The sequence below is a fragment of the Phascolarctos cinereus genome, unplaced genomic scaffold, assembly GCF_003287225.1.
Source record: "Phascolarctos cinereus isolate Bilbo 61053 unplaced genomic scaffold, phaCin_HiC Scaffold_726;HRSCAF=1367, whole genome shotgun sequence".
NCBI classification, from domain to species: domain Eukaryota; kingdom Metazoa; phylum Chordata; class Mammalia; order Diprotodontia; family Phascolarctidae; genus Phascolarctos; species Phascolarctos cinereus.
Genome location: NW_027556098.1, coordinates 38,381,861 through 38,394,619, shown reverse-complemented (window position 1 = coordinate 38,394,619; position 12,759 = coordinate 38,381,861). Strand labels below are relative to the sequence as shown.

At 33.6% G+C, this 12,759-nt stretch overlaps 1 protein-coding gene across 2 annotated transcripts in view; it reads left to right on the top strand.

The window, feature by feature from the left end:
- The window catches only part of NRIP1 (nuclear receptor interacting protein 1), a 156,049-nt gene that overhangs the window by 33,096 nt on the left and 110,194 nt on the right, over positions 1 to 12,759 (top strand). For both annotated transcript variants that reach the window (XM_020976244.2, XM_020976242.2), the window contains exon 2: positions 10,425 to 10,539. The gene's annotated coding sequence lies outside the window, so the exon portion shown is untranslated. The remainder of the gene's footprint in view (positions 1 to 10,424; positions 10,540 to 12,759) is intronic.

Here is a 12,759-nt window from a genome sequence, read left to right as displayed (position 1 = left end):
TCCTCACAATAATCCTGGTAACTAGGTGCTATTTATATCCCCATTAAAGTTGAGGAAACTGAGGCAAACAGGTAAATTGATTTTGCCCAAGGTCACATAGGAAGTATCTGAGATTGGATTTGAACTGAGGTCCTTTGACTCCAGGTCTATAACTAACTCTGTCCACTGTGCTGCCTATAATATGATATGATATAAATGACATAACATGACACGAGAATGTGTAATTTTCCTATAAGTATACATTAACAATGTATATGATAGGTTAATTAATATGTATGCCTTTTAAAAATTAGAAAGCCAACAAATAAACCCAAAATCAGTAGAAAAGAAGACAAGTTAAAGAGTAGAGAAATAAATTAAAAACTTTTTAAAAATAGAAAATATAAATAGAACTAAAAGCTGCTTCTTTGAAAAGACTAACAAAATCTCCAAACCTTTATTTCATCTGATTTTAAAAAAAAAGGAGGGCAGAAGTCAAATCGATAACATTTTAAATGAGCAAGGAGAATTCACAACAAAGCCAGAAGAAATAAAAAGAATAATCAGAATCCATAGTAATGTTAAAAAAACTGAGAACTCAAAAGAAATAGAATACCTTCAAAAACATAAAATAACCACATTTACAGAAACCCACATTGATATCTCAGATAACCCAATTTTGAAAGAAAGAAATAGAACAAATTGTAAAAGAACTACCAAAGGGAGTGAGGGAAACTTATCTTGATGAATATATTCACAGGAGAATTCTATTAAACTTTTGAAGAAGAGTCAGCACACATAATATACATTCTCAAAAATTAAGAAAACACTACCATCCTAATACTTAAACCTGAGATAGATAAAACTCAGAAAGAAAACTATAGGACACTATTATTAATGAATATTGATTCAAATTTTTAAATAAAATCGTGTGAAGACTACAACAATTTGTCCAAGAAATCATTCATTGTAACCAAATTGGAGTTAATACTGGGCATAAGAAACAAGGATGGTTTAACATTAGGAAAGTAATCAACATAATCATATTAAAAACAAAAAAACCCATCTCAAGCCACATGATTATCTTAAGAGTTGCAGAAAAAGCCTTTGGCAAAGTACCACACTCATTTATACTAAAAACTGTACAAAATATAGGCATAGATGGAGCTTTTTTAAAAAAAATTATCTTAAAAAGCATCTATCTAAAACTAAGTGGTCATCCTATGCAATAGGGATAAACTTTAACCTTTCATAACAAATCTGGAAGTAAGGCAAGGATTCCTCACTATTATATGAAAAAGTTCCAGAAATTCTGGTGACAGTGATAAGATGAAAAAGAAATTGAAGGGATTACTATCCCTATTTGCTGATGATATGATTGTATACTTAGAAAATCTTCAGGAACCAGCAAAGATACTAATGGAGACATTTAATAGTTTAAGTGAAATTGCATACTACAAAATAGAGCCTCAAAAATCAACAAATATATGTTTATATAGAATAGACAATGAAACCCCCATTCCAAATAGCTACAAAACATATAAAATATGTAGGAATAAGTCTATCAAAGTATACAAAGGACTTGTACAGATTCAGTCACAAAGTACTCCTTAAAGAAATAACTTTAAAAATTGAAATAATATTCAGTGTTCCTGTTTGTCAAGGTTGTGCCAATATAATTAAAGAAAGATAATACTACCAAAATTAACTTACAATTTTAATGCTATGCCAGTCAAATTACCAAAAGGATATTTTATAGACCTTGATAAAATATTAACAAAATTCATTTGGAAGAACAAAAGATCTAGAGTATCAAGGGAAATGATGAAAAGAAGTAGGGATAAAAAAGGAATATCACTTTCAGTTCTCAAACCATATTAAAGCAATAGTTATTGAAAACCACCTGCTTGTAGTTAAAAAATGAATAGGTCAATAGGTGGAAATGACTAGGTAAGAGCAAAATCAGAAACAATGAATTTAGTAAAATTTAGTAATCCAGCATTTGATACGTGGAACACATAAGCTGCTTAAAGTTCCTTATTTAAAAATTGCTGTGAAAACTGGGAAATAATGTGGCAGAAATTAGGCTTAAATGCCTTATACCATTATTCTAGAATACATTCCAAATGGATATGTATATATACACATACACACACACACACACACACACACACACATTTAACCAAAGATCTTTCTCCATTTTAATGTATGTTTTTTCCCCTAAAATACAATTTTCCTAATGATCATTGCTTAAACTGCATCCCAGAAATTTTGGTATATTATCACACCATTATCATCAGTTCTTTCTTTCTTTCTTCTTTTTTTTTTTTTCTGTGAGGCAATTGGGGTTAAGTGACTTGGCCAGAGTCACATAGCTAGTGAGTGTTATGTGTCTTCGGCCAGACAAGAACTCACATTCTCCTGACTCCAGGGCTGGTGCTCTATCTACTGCGTCACCAGACTGTTCCTGTTAATAGTTAATAGACTTATTCTTTATCACATTCCTGATTAAAGATTTTGTTATTAAGTCTTCATTTGTATTAGTGTCTTTTGTGTTCCCTTCAAGGCAGCCTTTCTCACATCAGTTTTTTTCTGTTCTACACTCCCTCTCTCCCCATTTATCAACTTTAATTACTTTTGGAGTTCACACATTGATTTCTTCCCCTTGCCCCACCATTTATTTAGTTATCCAACTCCCCCCGCCCATTCCCTTTCCTCCTCCTCTCTGACTTCTTTACAAATTTTTTCTTCTGTGTCTTTTTCTGAGGATCTCTTTATTTTTCATTTCTCTTCCTTTTCTGAACTAATATTCATTGATTCATGATATGTATCCCTTCAATATCCTCTGTGTTAACTCGTGGGATTAAAATTATGAAGTACCTGTTGAATTTCCTCTTCTAAACAATTTGAATGTTGTTGCCTTGTGGTCTTGTTCTCACAGTCATTTTTTATTTCCTCATTCTTAAAACTTTCAGTTAATGAGCTTAGATAACAAATTAATAGCCCAATAGTATGTTTCCCTGTGTCCCAAGTCATGCAGTCCAAAATTCAATTCTCCACTTTGTCCTCCCTATGATCACTCTCTTTTTGCATTGTAAACTCCCTGGGTCCAAGCCTTTTCACTCATCTGTGTTCTGGTTACCCCCTGGAGCTCTGTTTGCCTTTTGCAGAAGTAGAAGATAGTCCATGAAGCCACAAAACTCTTTTAGAGGAAGTAGTAAGTTTCCCCTTTCATTCCCTCTTTGCTATTTCTTATTCTGCTGTAATTTAAGGAGTTGGCCTGACTCTTCATGACCCTCTTTGGGATTTTCTTGGCAAAGATATGGGAATGGTTTGCTGTTTCCTTCTCCAGGTCATTTTACTGATGAGGAGACAGGTAAATGGGATCAAATGACTTGCCTAGGGTCACACAGCTAATGTTTGAGGCTGGATTCGAACTCTGGTCTTCCTTAGTCTAGGGCTGGTGCTCTATCCACTGTGCCCCTAACTTAAGGAGTTATTCTCGCCTTGTCGATTTTACCATTGCACTTAGTTATATACAGCACATATGCCCCTATGTCTTCCTACTCACACTCTACTCTTATGCACCTGCCATATAGTTCCATAAAATACTTTGATTGGGTGGTGGAGATTGCACTGTTTAGTATCTCAGACCTATCTTCCATTGTTTTTTTCCTATTTCTTTAAATATCTTTGTCTCCTTGCATGCTTTTAAAAATAAATCTCTTAATGATTTTGTTGTTGTTTTAACCCAACAGATGTTTGTGGTTTTTTTTTTTTTTAATTGTCTCTGGAGAATAATTTTTTTCATTATGTATTCTTTCCTTGGTGGTTGTATTTATTTACTTATACTTCTGTTACTTGGAGTGTTTTCAAGTAGATATTATCTGCTTATGTGATTTTTCTTTGCAAGAATACTCACCACTTTTTAAAATTGAATATCTGTCTTTTTTCATTGGTGAAGCAAGGTCAGGTTTGTAGGTAATGTTTTGATTTGCATCTGGAGCTGTCTGTAGTTTTTAATGTGTACAAAAGTCTTTGAATATTCTTTCCTTTTTAGTTAAAGGTATTTCTCTTGGTTGCAGAATTCATGTTTTGTCTTTGGAGTTGCTAAAATTTAAACACTTTATGTCTTGGAAACTGAAGAATAAGGTTTCTCTCTCTTCCCCACCCTCAATCCCCTTTCCCTTGAGGTGAGATTTCCCTGTGGATTTTTCAGTTGGTGCTTTATTTTCTGTATTGAGATTTGGGCAGTTTTATTTTTTTTGCTTTCATTATGATATATAGGTATTTTGATTAGTCAGGTTCTTTTGGTTGGTTTATGATCTTTATTCACATCTTCAGGATCATTGTTTTTGCTTGTATAGAGATCATTTAAAAATTGTTTAGAGTCATTATTTAAAGATAGGTATTTTCAGGGGTTTGGGGGAGAGCTCAAATGAGTGCCTGCCTTTACTTTACCATCTTGACTCTGCTGATACTCTGTAGCTTTTGACACTATTGATCACCCTCTTCCTGTTGATAACTTTCTTCTCTTTTGGTTTTTGTAATTCTCTATCTTTGAACAATTTCCAGGTCAGTTTTTTTTCTATCAGCTATCTTACTGATACTGTTTTCTCAGTCTTTTGATTTTATTTTCATATTTCTTGCTGTCTTGTGGAATTACTGAGTTTTATGTGGTCTATTCTAGTTAGGTAAGATTTACTTCTTTCTAAGCTATTTTTTTTCTCCCTGTAATTCTTTCCTCTAGACTTATAATTTCATTTTTCATCTTTTGCTCCATTTCTCCTATGTATTCATGTGATCCTTGAGGAAAACCATTTTTTTCCTTTGATTCTGTTCTGGTTGCAGTTTGTATAGCCATTACTCCTTCCTTCTTTTTGTGTTATCTCTACATTTTCCATAACTTTTTATACTGACTGCTTTTTCATTGATTCAGTCATTTACCATTCAGTCATTTACCATTTTAGTTTGTAGGACATTTTGTATGGAATATACAAACTCTCCCTTTTCCTGTTATTTTTTGATTTGTATCTGAAATATTAGGTTCATTATGAAAAATAGTTAGGGAACCCTCCAATGATGTGAACGACCTCATAAATGAAAGTTATAGGAGGATAGTAATATTATTGCTTTGATAAATGTAATTCTTATATGTACTCAATTTTGTTTATATTTACAGCTTAATTTCTTTGGAATTTAGTTATGGCTTAAATTTTCTTAAGTTCTAGGCAGGATGTTTTGATGTATGTATGCTTTTGGAAATATAAGACTCATTATTTAGTAACTTATTTAGTAACCTTAATTAAAAATGGATACATACAACCTTTTGTTCTCTGAGAATAACATTATTAAAGTTTTCTTTTCACTCCAATTATATGTGAAAGCTATTTAAACATTTTTTAAAAAGTTTTGAATTCCAAATTCTATTCTTGCCTTTCTCCCCTACCCCTCCTTCAGACAGTATACAATCTGATACAGGTTATACATGTGCAATCATGTAACACATTTTGTGCAAGACTCAAAAAAAAAAAAGTGAAAAACAGTATGCTTCAGTCTGTATTCAGACAGCATCAGTTCTTTCTCTGGAGTCAGATAGCATTTTTCTTCATGAATCTAATGGGATTAGATCATTGTGTTGCTGAGAAGAGCCAAGTCATTCACAGTTATTTTATCATATAATATGGCTTACTGTGTACAATGTTCTTCTGGTTCGGCTCATTTCAATTTGTATCAGTTCATGTAAATACAGGCTTTTTCAGAGTATCATGCTTGTCATTTCTTATAGCACAGTAGTATTTTATTACAGTCATATACCACAGCTTGTTCAGCCTTTCCCCAATTGAACTTCCCCTTAACTTCCAATTCGTATTTTTGTACATATAGACCCTTTTTTTTAAAAAAACAATCTCTTTAGGATACAGATCTAGTAGTGGTATTATTTTTGGGTCAAAAGGCATGCATGGTTTTATATGCACTTTGGGCCTATATAATTGTTCTCCAGAGTGGTTTATAACTCCACCAGCAGAGCATTATTGTCTCAGTTTTCCCACATTCCCTCCAGCATTTGTCTTTTTCCTTTTTTGTCTAATTAGCCAATCTGATAGGTGTGAGATTGTACCTCAGAGTTGTTTTAATTTGCATTTCTCTAATCAATAATGATTTAGAGCATTTTCCCATAAGATTATAGATAGCTTTGATTTCTTTGTCTGAAAACTGCTTTTGACTCCTTTGACCATTTATCAATTGGGGAGTGACTTGTATTTGACTCTGTTCTCTCTATATATTTGATAAATGAGGCTTTTATTAGAGATACTGGCTGTAAAAATTTCCTCCAGTTTTCCTCTAATTTTGGTTGTATTTACTTCTAATTTTGGTTGTATTTGTTTTGCTCGTTCAAAACCTTTCCGATTTCACATAATCAGAATGATCCATTTTACACTTTGTAATGTTCTCAATAGCTTGTTTGGTCCTAAATTATTACCTTATCCATAGATCTTATAGGTGAACTATTCCAAGTTCTTCTAATTTCCTATGGTATTGCCCTTTATGTGTAAATGATATATCTGTTTTAACCTTATTTTGGCATACAGTGTGTGAAATGTTGATCTGTACCTTGCTTCTACCACACTGTTTTCCGGTTTTCCCAGCAGTTTTTCTCAAATAATGAGTTTTTGTCCCAAAAGCTTAGATCTTTAGGTTTATCAAACGCTAGATTACTGTCGTTTACTCTTGTGTATTGTGCTTCTAATCTATGCCACTGTTCCACCACTGTTTCTTGGCAAGTACTAGATTGTTTTTATAATTATAGCTTTATAATACAGTTTGAGATCTGATATGGCTAGGCCACCTTTCTTCACATGTTTTCATTAATTGCCCTGATATTCTTGACTTTCTGTTCCTCCAGATGAATTTTATTTTTTTCTAGCTCTACAACATAATTTCTTGGTAGTTTGATTGGTATGGCACTAAATAGATTAATTTAGGTAGAATTGTCATTTTTTATTATACTAGCTCAGCCTACCCATGAGCAACTAATATTTTTTCCAGTTGTTTAGATCAGATTTTATTTATGTGAAAAGTATTTTGTAATTGTGTTCATATAATTCCTGGGTTTGTCTTGGTAGGGAGACTCCCAAGTATTTTATATTGGTTTTTAGTTATTTTAAATGGAATTTCTCTATTTCTTCAGTCTAATACATATTGTACATGAAAAAAAATTGCACCCTTTCTGCCAAGAGGTGAAGAGACATACGTTTTCCATTTCTTGGTAATTGTTCCTGCAAGGGCAGTGAGCCCTGGAGTCAGGAGGAAGTGAGTTCACATTCTTCCTTAGACACCAGCTGTGTGATCTTGGTTGAGTCACTTAATCCTATTTGCCTCAGTTTCCTCATATGTAAAATGAGCTGGAGATGGAAATGGCAAACCACTCTAGTGTCTTTGCTAAGAAAAAACCCCAAATGGGGTCAAGAAGAGTAGGACAAGATTGAACAACCACCACAACAGATTTGTTAAGCATTCCAAATGCATGTACTTTTGCATTGTAGTGATATTTATACTATGCATAGGAAGCCTATTCTAAGCAGATTAGTTTAAATGTTGTTTAAGTTTCCATAACTGAATCAGAAACTTTTAGGAATGTACACTGCACTTTGGATAATGGTAATTTCTAATCTTGAAGGTATATATCATCTTTATCTTTTACTTTTCTTTATTCCATGACCTTGCAGTCACTAATTTTACTCTGGAAAAATTTCAGAGTAATGTAATTAAAGTACTGTTTATCATCTAGCACAGTCAGAAAAGCTGTTGGTTAGAAAGGTTTGTTCGCTTTATGTGGAAAGTGAGCATAAGGTTAAATTTATTGCCTGAAGTGATCTAGTAATACTTTTATGTAGCTGCTGAAGAAAGTAATAGTCTAAGAGTAAATAAGTCTATTTTTTAAATTGAGGATTTTTAAGTTATTCTTTTTCTAGTTCTTTTAGTTGTATGCCCAATTCATTAATGTCCTCTTTTTCTATTTTATTTATGTAAGCGTTTAGAGATATAAAACTTCCCCTAAACTGCTTTCGCTGCATCCCATAGGTTTTGGTATGTTGTCTCATTATTGTCATTCTCTTGAATGAAATTATTGATTGTGTCTGTGATTTGTTGTTTGACCCAATCATTTTTTAGGATTAGATTATTTAGTTTCCAATTATTTTTTAGTCTATCTTTCCATGGCCCTTTATTACATATAATTTTTATTGCATCATGATCTGAAAAGGATGCATTTGATATTTCTGCCTTTCTGCATTGGGTTGTGAGGTTTTTATGCCCTACTACATGGTCAGTTTTTGTGTGTGTAAGTCTATATTTTTTAAACCCAAGTTATTTATTTTAGTTTTGTTAACTGGAGGAATTTTCTAAGTTCATCCTGTAGCTAACACTAGTGCTGTCAAACTTAAATAGAAACAGAGCCCTGCAAGCTGATACTGACATAGAAAACCATAAATTAACATTATCTATATTGTTTTATATTTTTATTTTGTGTAGTATTTCCTAATTATATTTCATCTGGTACCTGAAGCACTTGCTGATCTGGAGTTTGACACCTCTGGCTAAGAGCCTTTTTTGTCCCACCTTCTCTCCCTTCTACCCCATTTACTGTCTAACTCTTATGAAGATTATTCTGCCTTTAATTATGACTTTAATGACAGATGCCATTCTTAGCTGCCAAGAGGGCAGTAATGAGTTGCAAGCTTGTGCCTGGCATGAATTTTCCTGATGTCTAGGTACAATGCTAAACCGCTTGGCTCAGGACCTAGGAAAGAAGAAACCTGAATCCTCACTCACCTGTTTGGTTGGGAACTCTTCGCTCTCACTAGAAGATTATCTTTCATAAGAAATACTGGCGTGGATAAGAGTTAATTCTTAGACGCAATTTCCCATGTACAGAATTAAAATGAAATTGTTAAGCAGCACTGTCTTTTCTGCTTTTGTAGTAGTTTTATGTATTTGTCTTTAGCTTAGGGTAGTGTTTCCATGGAGTTCTAAAACATTGCTTTAATTTGCTCAGGGAATTTCAGTGATACCATATGCAGCCTTAGATATTGGGTCTAAACAAGTTGGACACTGATAAAATGAAGTGCGACTAGAGAATAGGAACTGAAGATCAAGCTACCTATTTTTGAACCATAGCAGGCCTAAGAGTTTAGGTTACAGATAGAATTGATCTTAAATCTTGGATTTGGGGGATCATATCTAGGGTAGGGTCTAGTTGATATAAACCAGGCTTGGAACAAGACTATCCCTTCTTTGAAAGCTTTTTTTTCCTAGTTGTGTGGAAGGGGGTGGGGACAGAGCCAGTGCTGGAAGTACCTTACTACTCTAGTATTGGCTAAGTCTAGGTGGGGAACTAGCAACTATGGAATGATGAGTATATGTGATTGTATTTAAACCTCGTCTTTTCCTGAGGCTCCCAAGGTCAACTACTAGGGGGCAAGGAGGAATATTTTGTGTATGTTGAGGAGGAGAGGAGCAGATCATAAATCCTCATGCAACTTATTATTGACATACTTTGGAAGGAAGAGGGAATTCTCTTATCAGAACATGTTGAAGTTTGGTTAACTTTCTGTTAAAATGAAGACAGTAGTAAAATAAATTGGAGTACAGAATAGAAACTAAAGAGTTACTCTTGGGGATGTCAGTTTGGGGATTTATACCTACATAAGCTTATGGTCTTAAGTAGGGAGAAAAACAGGTTATAGAATATAAGGAGGAGAAAATGTATAAAAAGCAAGAAAGCAAGAATGTTCTATAATTAAGTTTACTCTTAAATCATTCTGGTGATTTCCTTTTTACACTCTTTTTTTAAAAAAAAAAAACAAATTCCTGGCTGTTGCTTGCATAGATTTCTCTTCTACAGAAGAATATTAATTTTTGAGGAGTGGATACTTGATTTAGAACTTTCTGTACTCATTTAAATCAGGAATTTCCACTGGGCATGGTCAAAAATCATGACCATGGGAAACAATATAGAAAATAAGACTGGAATAATTATAAAAGTGTTCCACTCCTTGAAGTATTCTCTTTTTTTCTTCTTTGTTTTGTAAGAGGTAGTATAATTCCTTGTAATACTTCCATTGAGGGGGCAGAATGGTTCATATAAAGGGTTGTTGGACTATAAGGGTGTTGGACTATAGAGTAGACAGATCTGGGTTTGAAGCACTATTCAGACAAATGATGGGTATACTATGTAACTTTTCAGAGGTTGTTTCCTAATCTGTAAAACTGGAATAAAATGTATACTAATTGCATTACAGTTACTGTGAAAAAGTGCCTTGCAAATTTTAAAGAATCTGTATCAATATCAGTAATTTTTCAGAATTATTAAATGCTTTAAAGGGTTCCTTTAAATTAACAAACATTGCAAAATAACCCCAGTCCTCCTTAAATTTTTTCAGGAACTATTGGGATTGGAAAGAGTGAACCACAGATGTGTTTACCTGTTGCCTGTAACTATAATTGATACATGGTTTTCAGCATCCATTCTTTCAGCTACTGGGACAAAATCAGAAGGTATGGCATTTTAAATTAGTATATTATATATAGATTATTAATAAGTCCTTAGGAGAATAATAATGTTACTATATGACTTCTTTGGCTGTCAACTTCTAGGTTTTGTTAAATTTGTTATCTCTCAGGAAAGGAATTTTTATTAATTATGTGATGAAGTCTGAAGTCTGCTTTCAGCAATTATTCTTTGAGTTTTATGTAAGTAAAAGTCATGTGGTGAGTAATAAGAATAGCTGTTTCATTTTGAGTACGCAAAGTCTTGACCATCTTAGCACTTAGGCGCATTGAAACTTCTCTTTGTAGTATAGAACCATTTAGAAAGTATCTTTCAGTTGTGGGACAGTAAAACATAAATACGTATTCAGGTAGCTTTAGAGTCTTTTCTCATTTGCCTAAATCATTGGTTTATCAAACTGTACTAGTGAAAACCTTCATTTTAAATAGAATTTTGAGGGAACTTTTGTAGTAAACAAGCTTTAAAAATGCTTTTTAAAATATTTACTACCAATGGCCTCAGAGAATCTAAAAGTTTAAAAAAAAGTTTTATTATTCCTTTGTCCTCAACACAAAAAGAAAAAGTTGCTGAAGAGTAAAATGTACTTTAATCACTTCCAAATCCACACTTTCTTTTGCTTTTTATTTTTTCTTGATATCTTTTGTTTTGTTCTGTTTTTGCTTGATAATTTTTGTTCATCTTCATTTTTGAATATATGCCATATTTCTCTCCTACCCAAAGAGCATTCTTTGTAATAAAGAATATAAAAGGGTGGTAGTGGGAAGTATTTTAATGAAACCAGCCAGCACACAGAGTTGGACCTGTTTTGACATAACACATCCTTCCAAGTGTCCCGCCTTTGCAAAGTAGGGAGAGAGGTGCATTTTTTAAATTTTGTTTTCCGTAGCTGAACTTGGTCATTATAATTACAAAGTATTCTGTTGTAATTCTTCCTATTATTAGGAACATGTTATAGTTATATTATATTGTTTTCCTTGCTCTGCTTACTTCTTTCTGCATCGGTTCAAATAAGACTTCTTATGCTTTTCTGAATTGTTCATATGTGTTATTTTTATGGTATGTTAATTAAATTCACTTACCATAATTTGTTTACCCATTCTTCATTCTTTGGTCTTTGTTTATAGTTGTTCACTAACATAAAAAGTGCTTCTGTGAAACACTGTAGTGTATATGGCATGTTTTTTTCTCTCTTTGACATCTTTGGGATATATGTCTATCAGTAGGCTTTCTGGGTCAGAATTATGGACATTTTAGTCACTTTTTAAAAACCGTAATGCCAAATTACCTTACAGGGAATGGTTAATCTATTAGTATCTCCACCAACAGTATGTTATATCAAGTGTATCTTCAAGCTCATCTTTTCATTTCAAACCTATTGACTATAAAAGATAGGCTCTCAAAGAATTATAATTGTTTTTCTCCCCAACTAGATTCTTATTATTCTTATTCATCCCAACTAGAATCTTGCATGGGACTAATGGGAGATTGACAGCAAATTAAGTGGTAGATGAGATTATCTAAGAGAAAGACCTATCCAGTGCTCCTAACTATGGGACTCCATATGGGGTAGCAAAAAATTTGGTAACAGTAAAATGTTTCTGAACTTGTAAAGACCAAAAATCGATTTAAAGTCAAAGGAGTAATGAATCTGAGATGTTTCTGGCTGTGCTTCTGCCTGTGTTGCACCACACTGCTGCCTTGGTTCTGAAAATAGAGCATGCACACTTTGCATGACCTCAGGCCATGCAACGCCAATATAACACTGCAAAATGTGAAAGGGGGTCCTGAGTAGAAGTTTAAGGAGCCCTTCCCAGTGCAAATAGGGGGATCTTGATGGGCTACTTCTTTTTGAACTATGTTTTAAAACCTAAACCAAGACTGTTCTTTCACAGTCCCAGAAAATGTGCACATCATACCTGTGAGATATCCGATGGAGCAGTGTATAGGCCTTAGAGAATGTAGAATGAGTAAATGAGGAAAGTCATAAAGGAGGGCGGGGTCTGGTGAAATGCTGTGGCTTACAAGAGGGCTTGGGGACTTGGAGAACAACAAGGAAACAGTAGTAGCAGGATCTTAGCTGAGGCAACAGTAAAAAAGTGGGAGTTGCTTCAGCAAGTTCTGTTTCCAACTCTTCATTCTAGTTTTAGGCACCCCCTCCTCCACATACTCCCTCCTCCAAAATATGTTGGCACAACTTTGGGATTTAA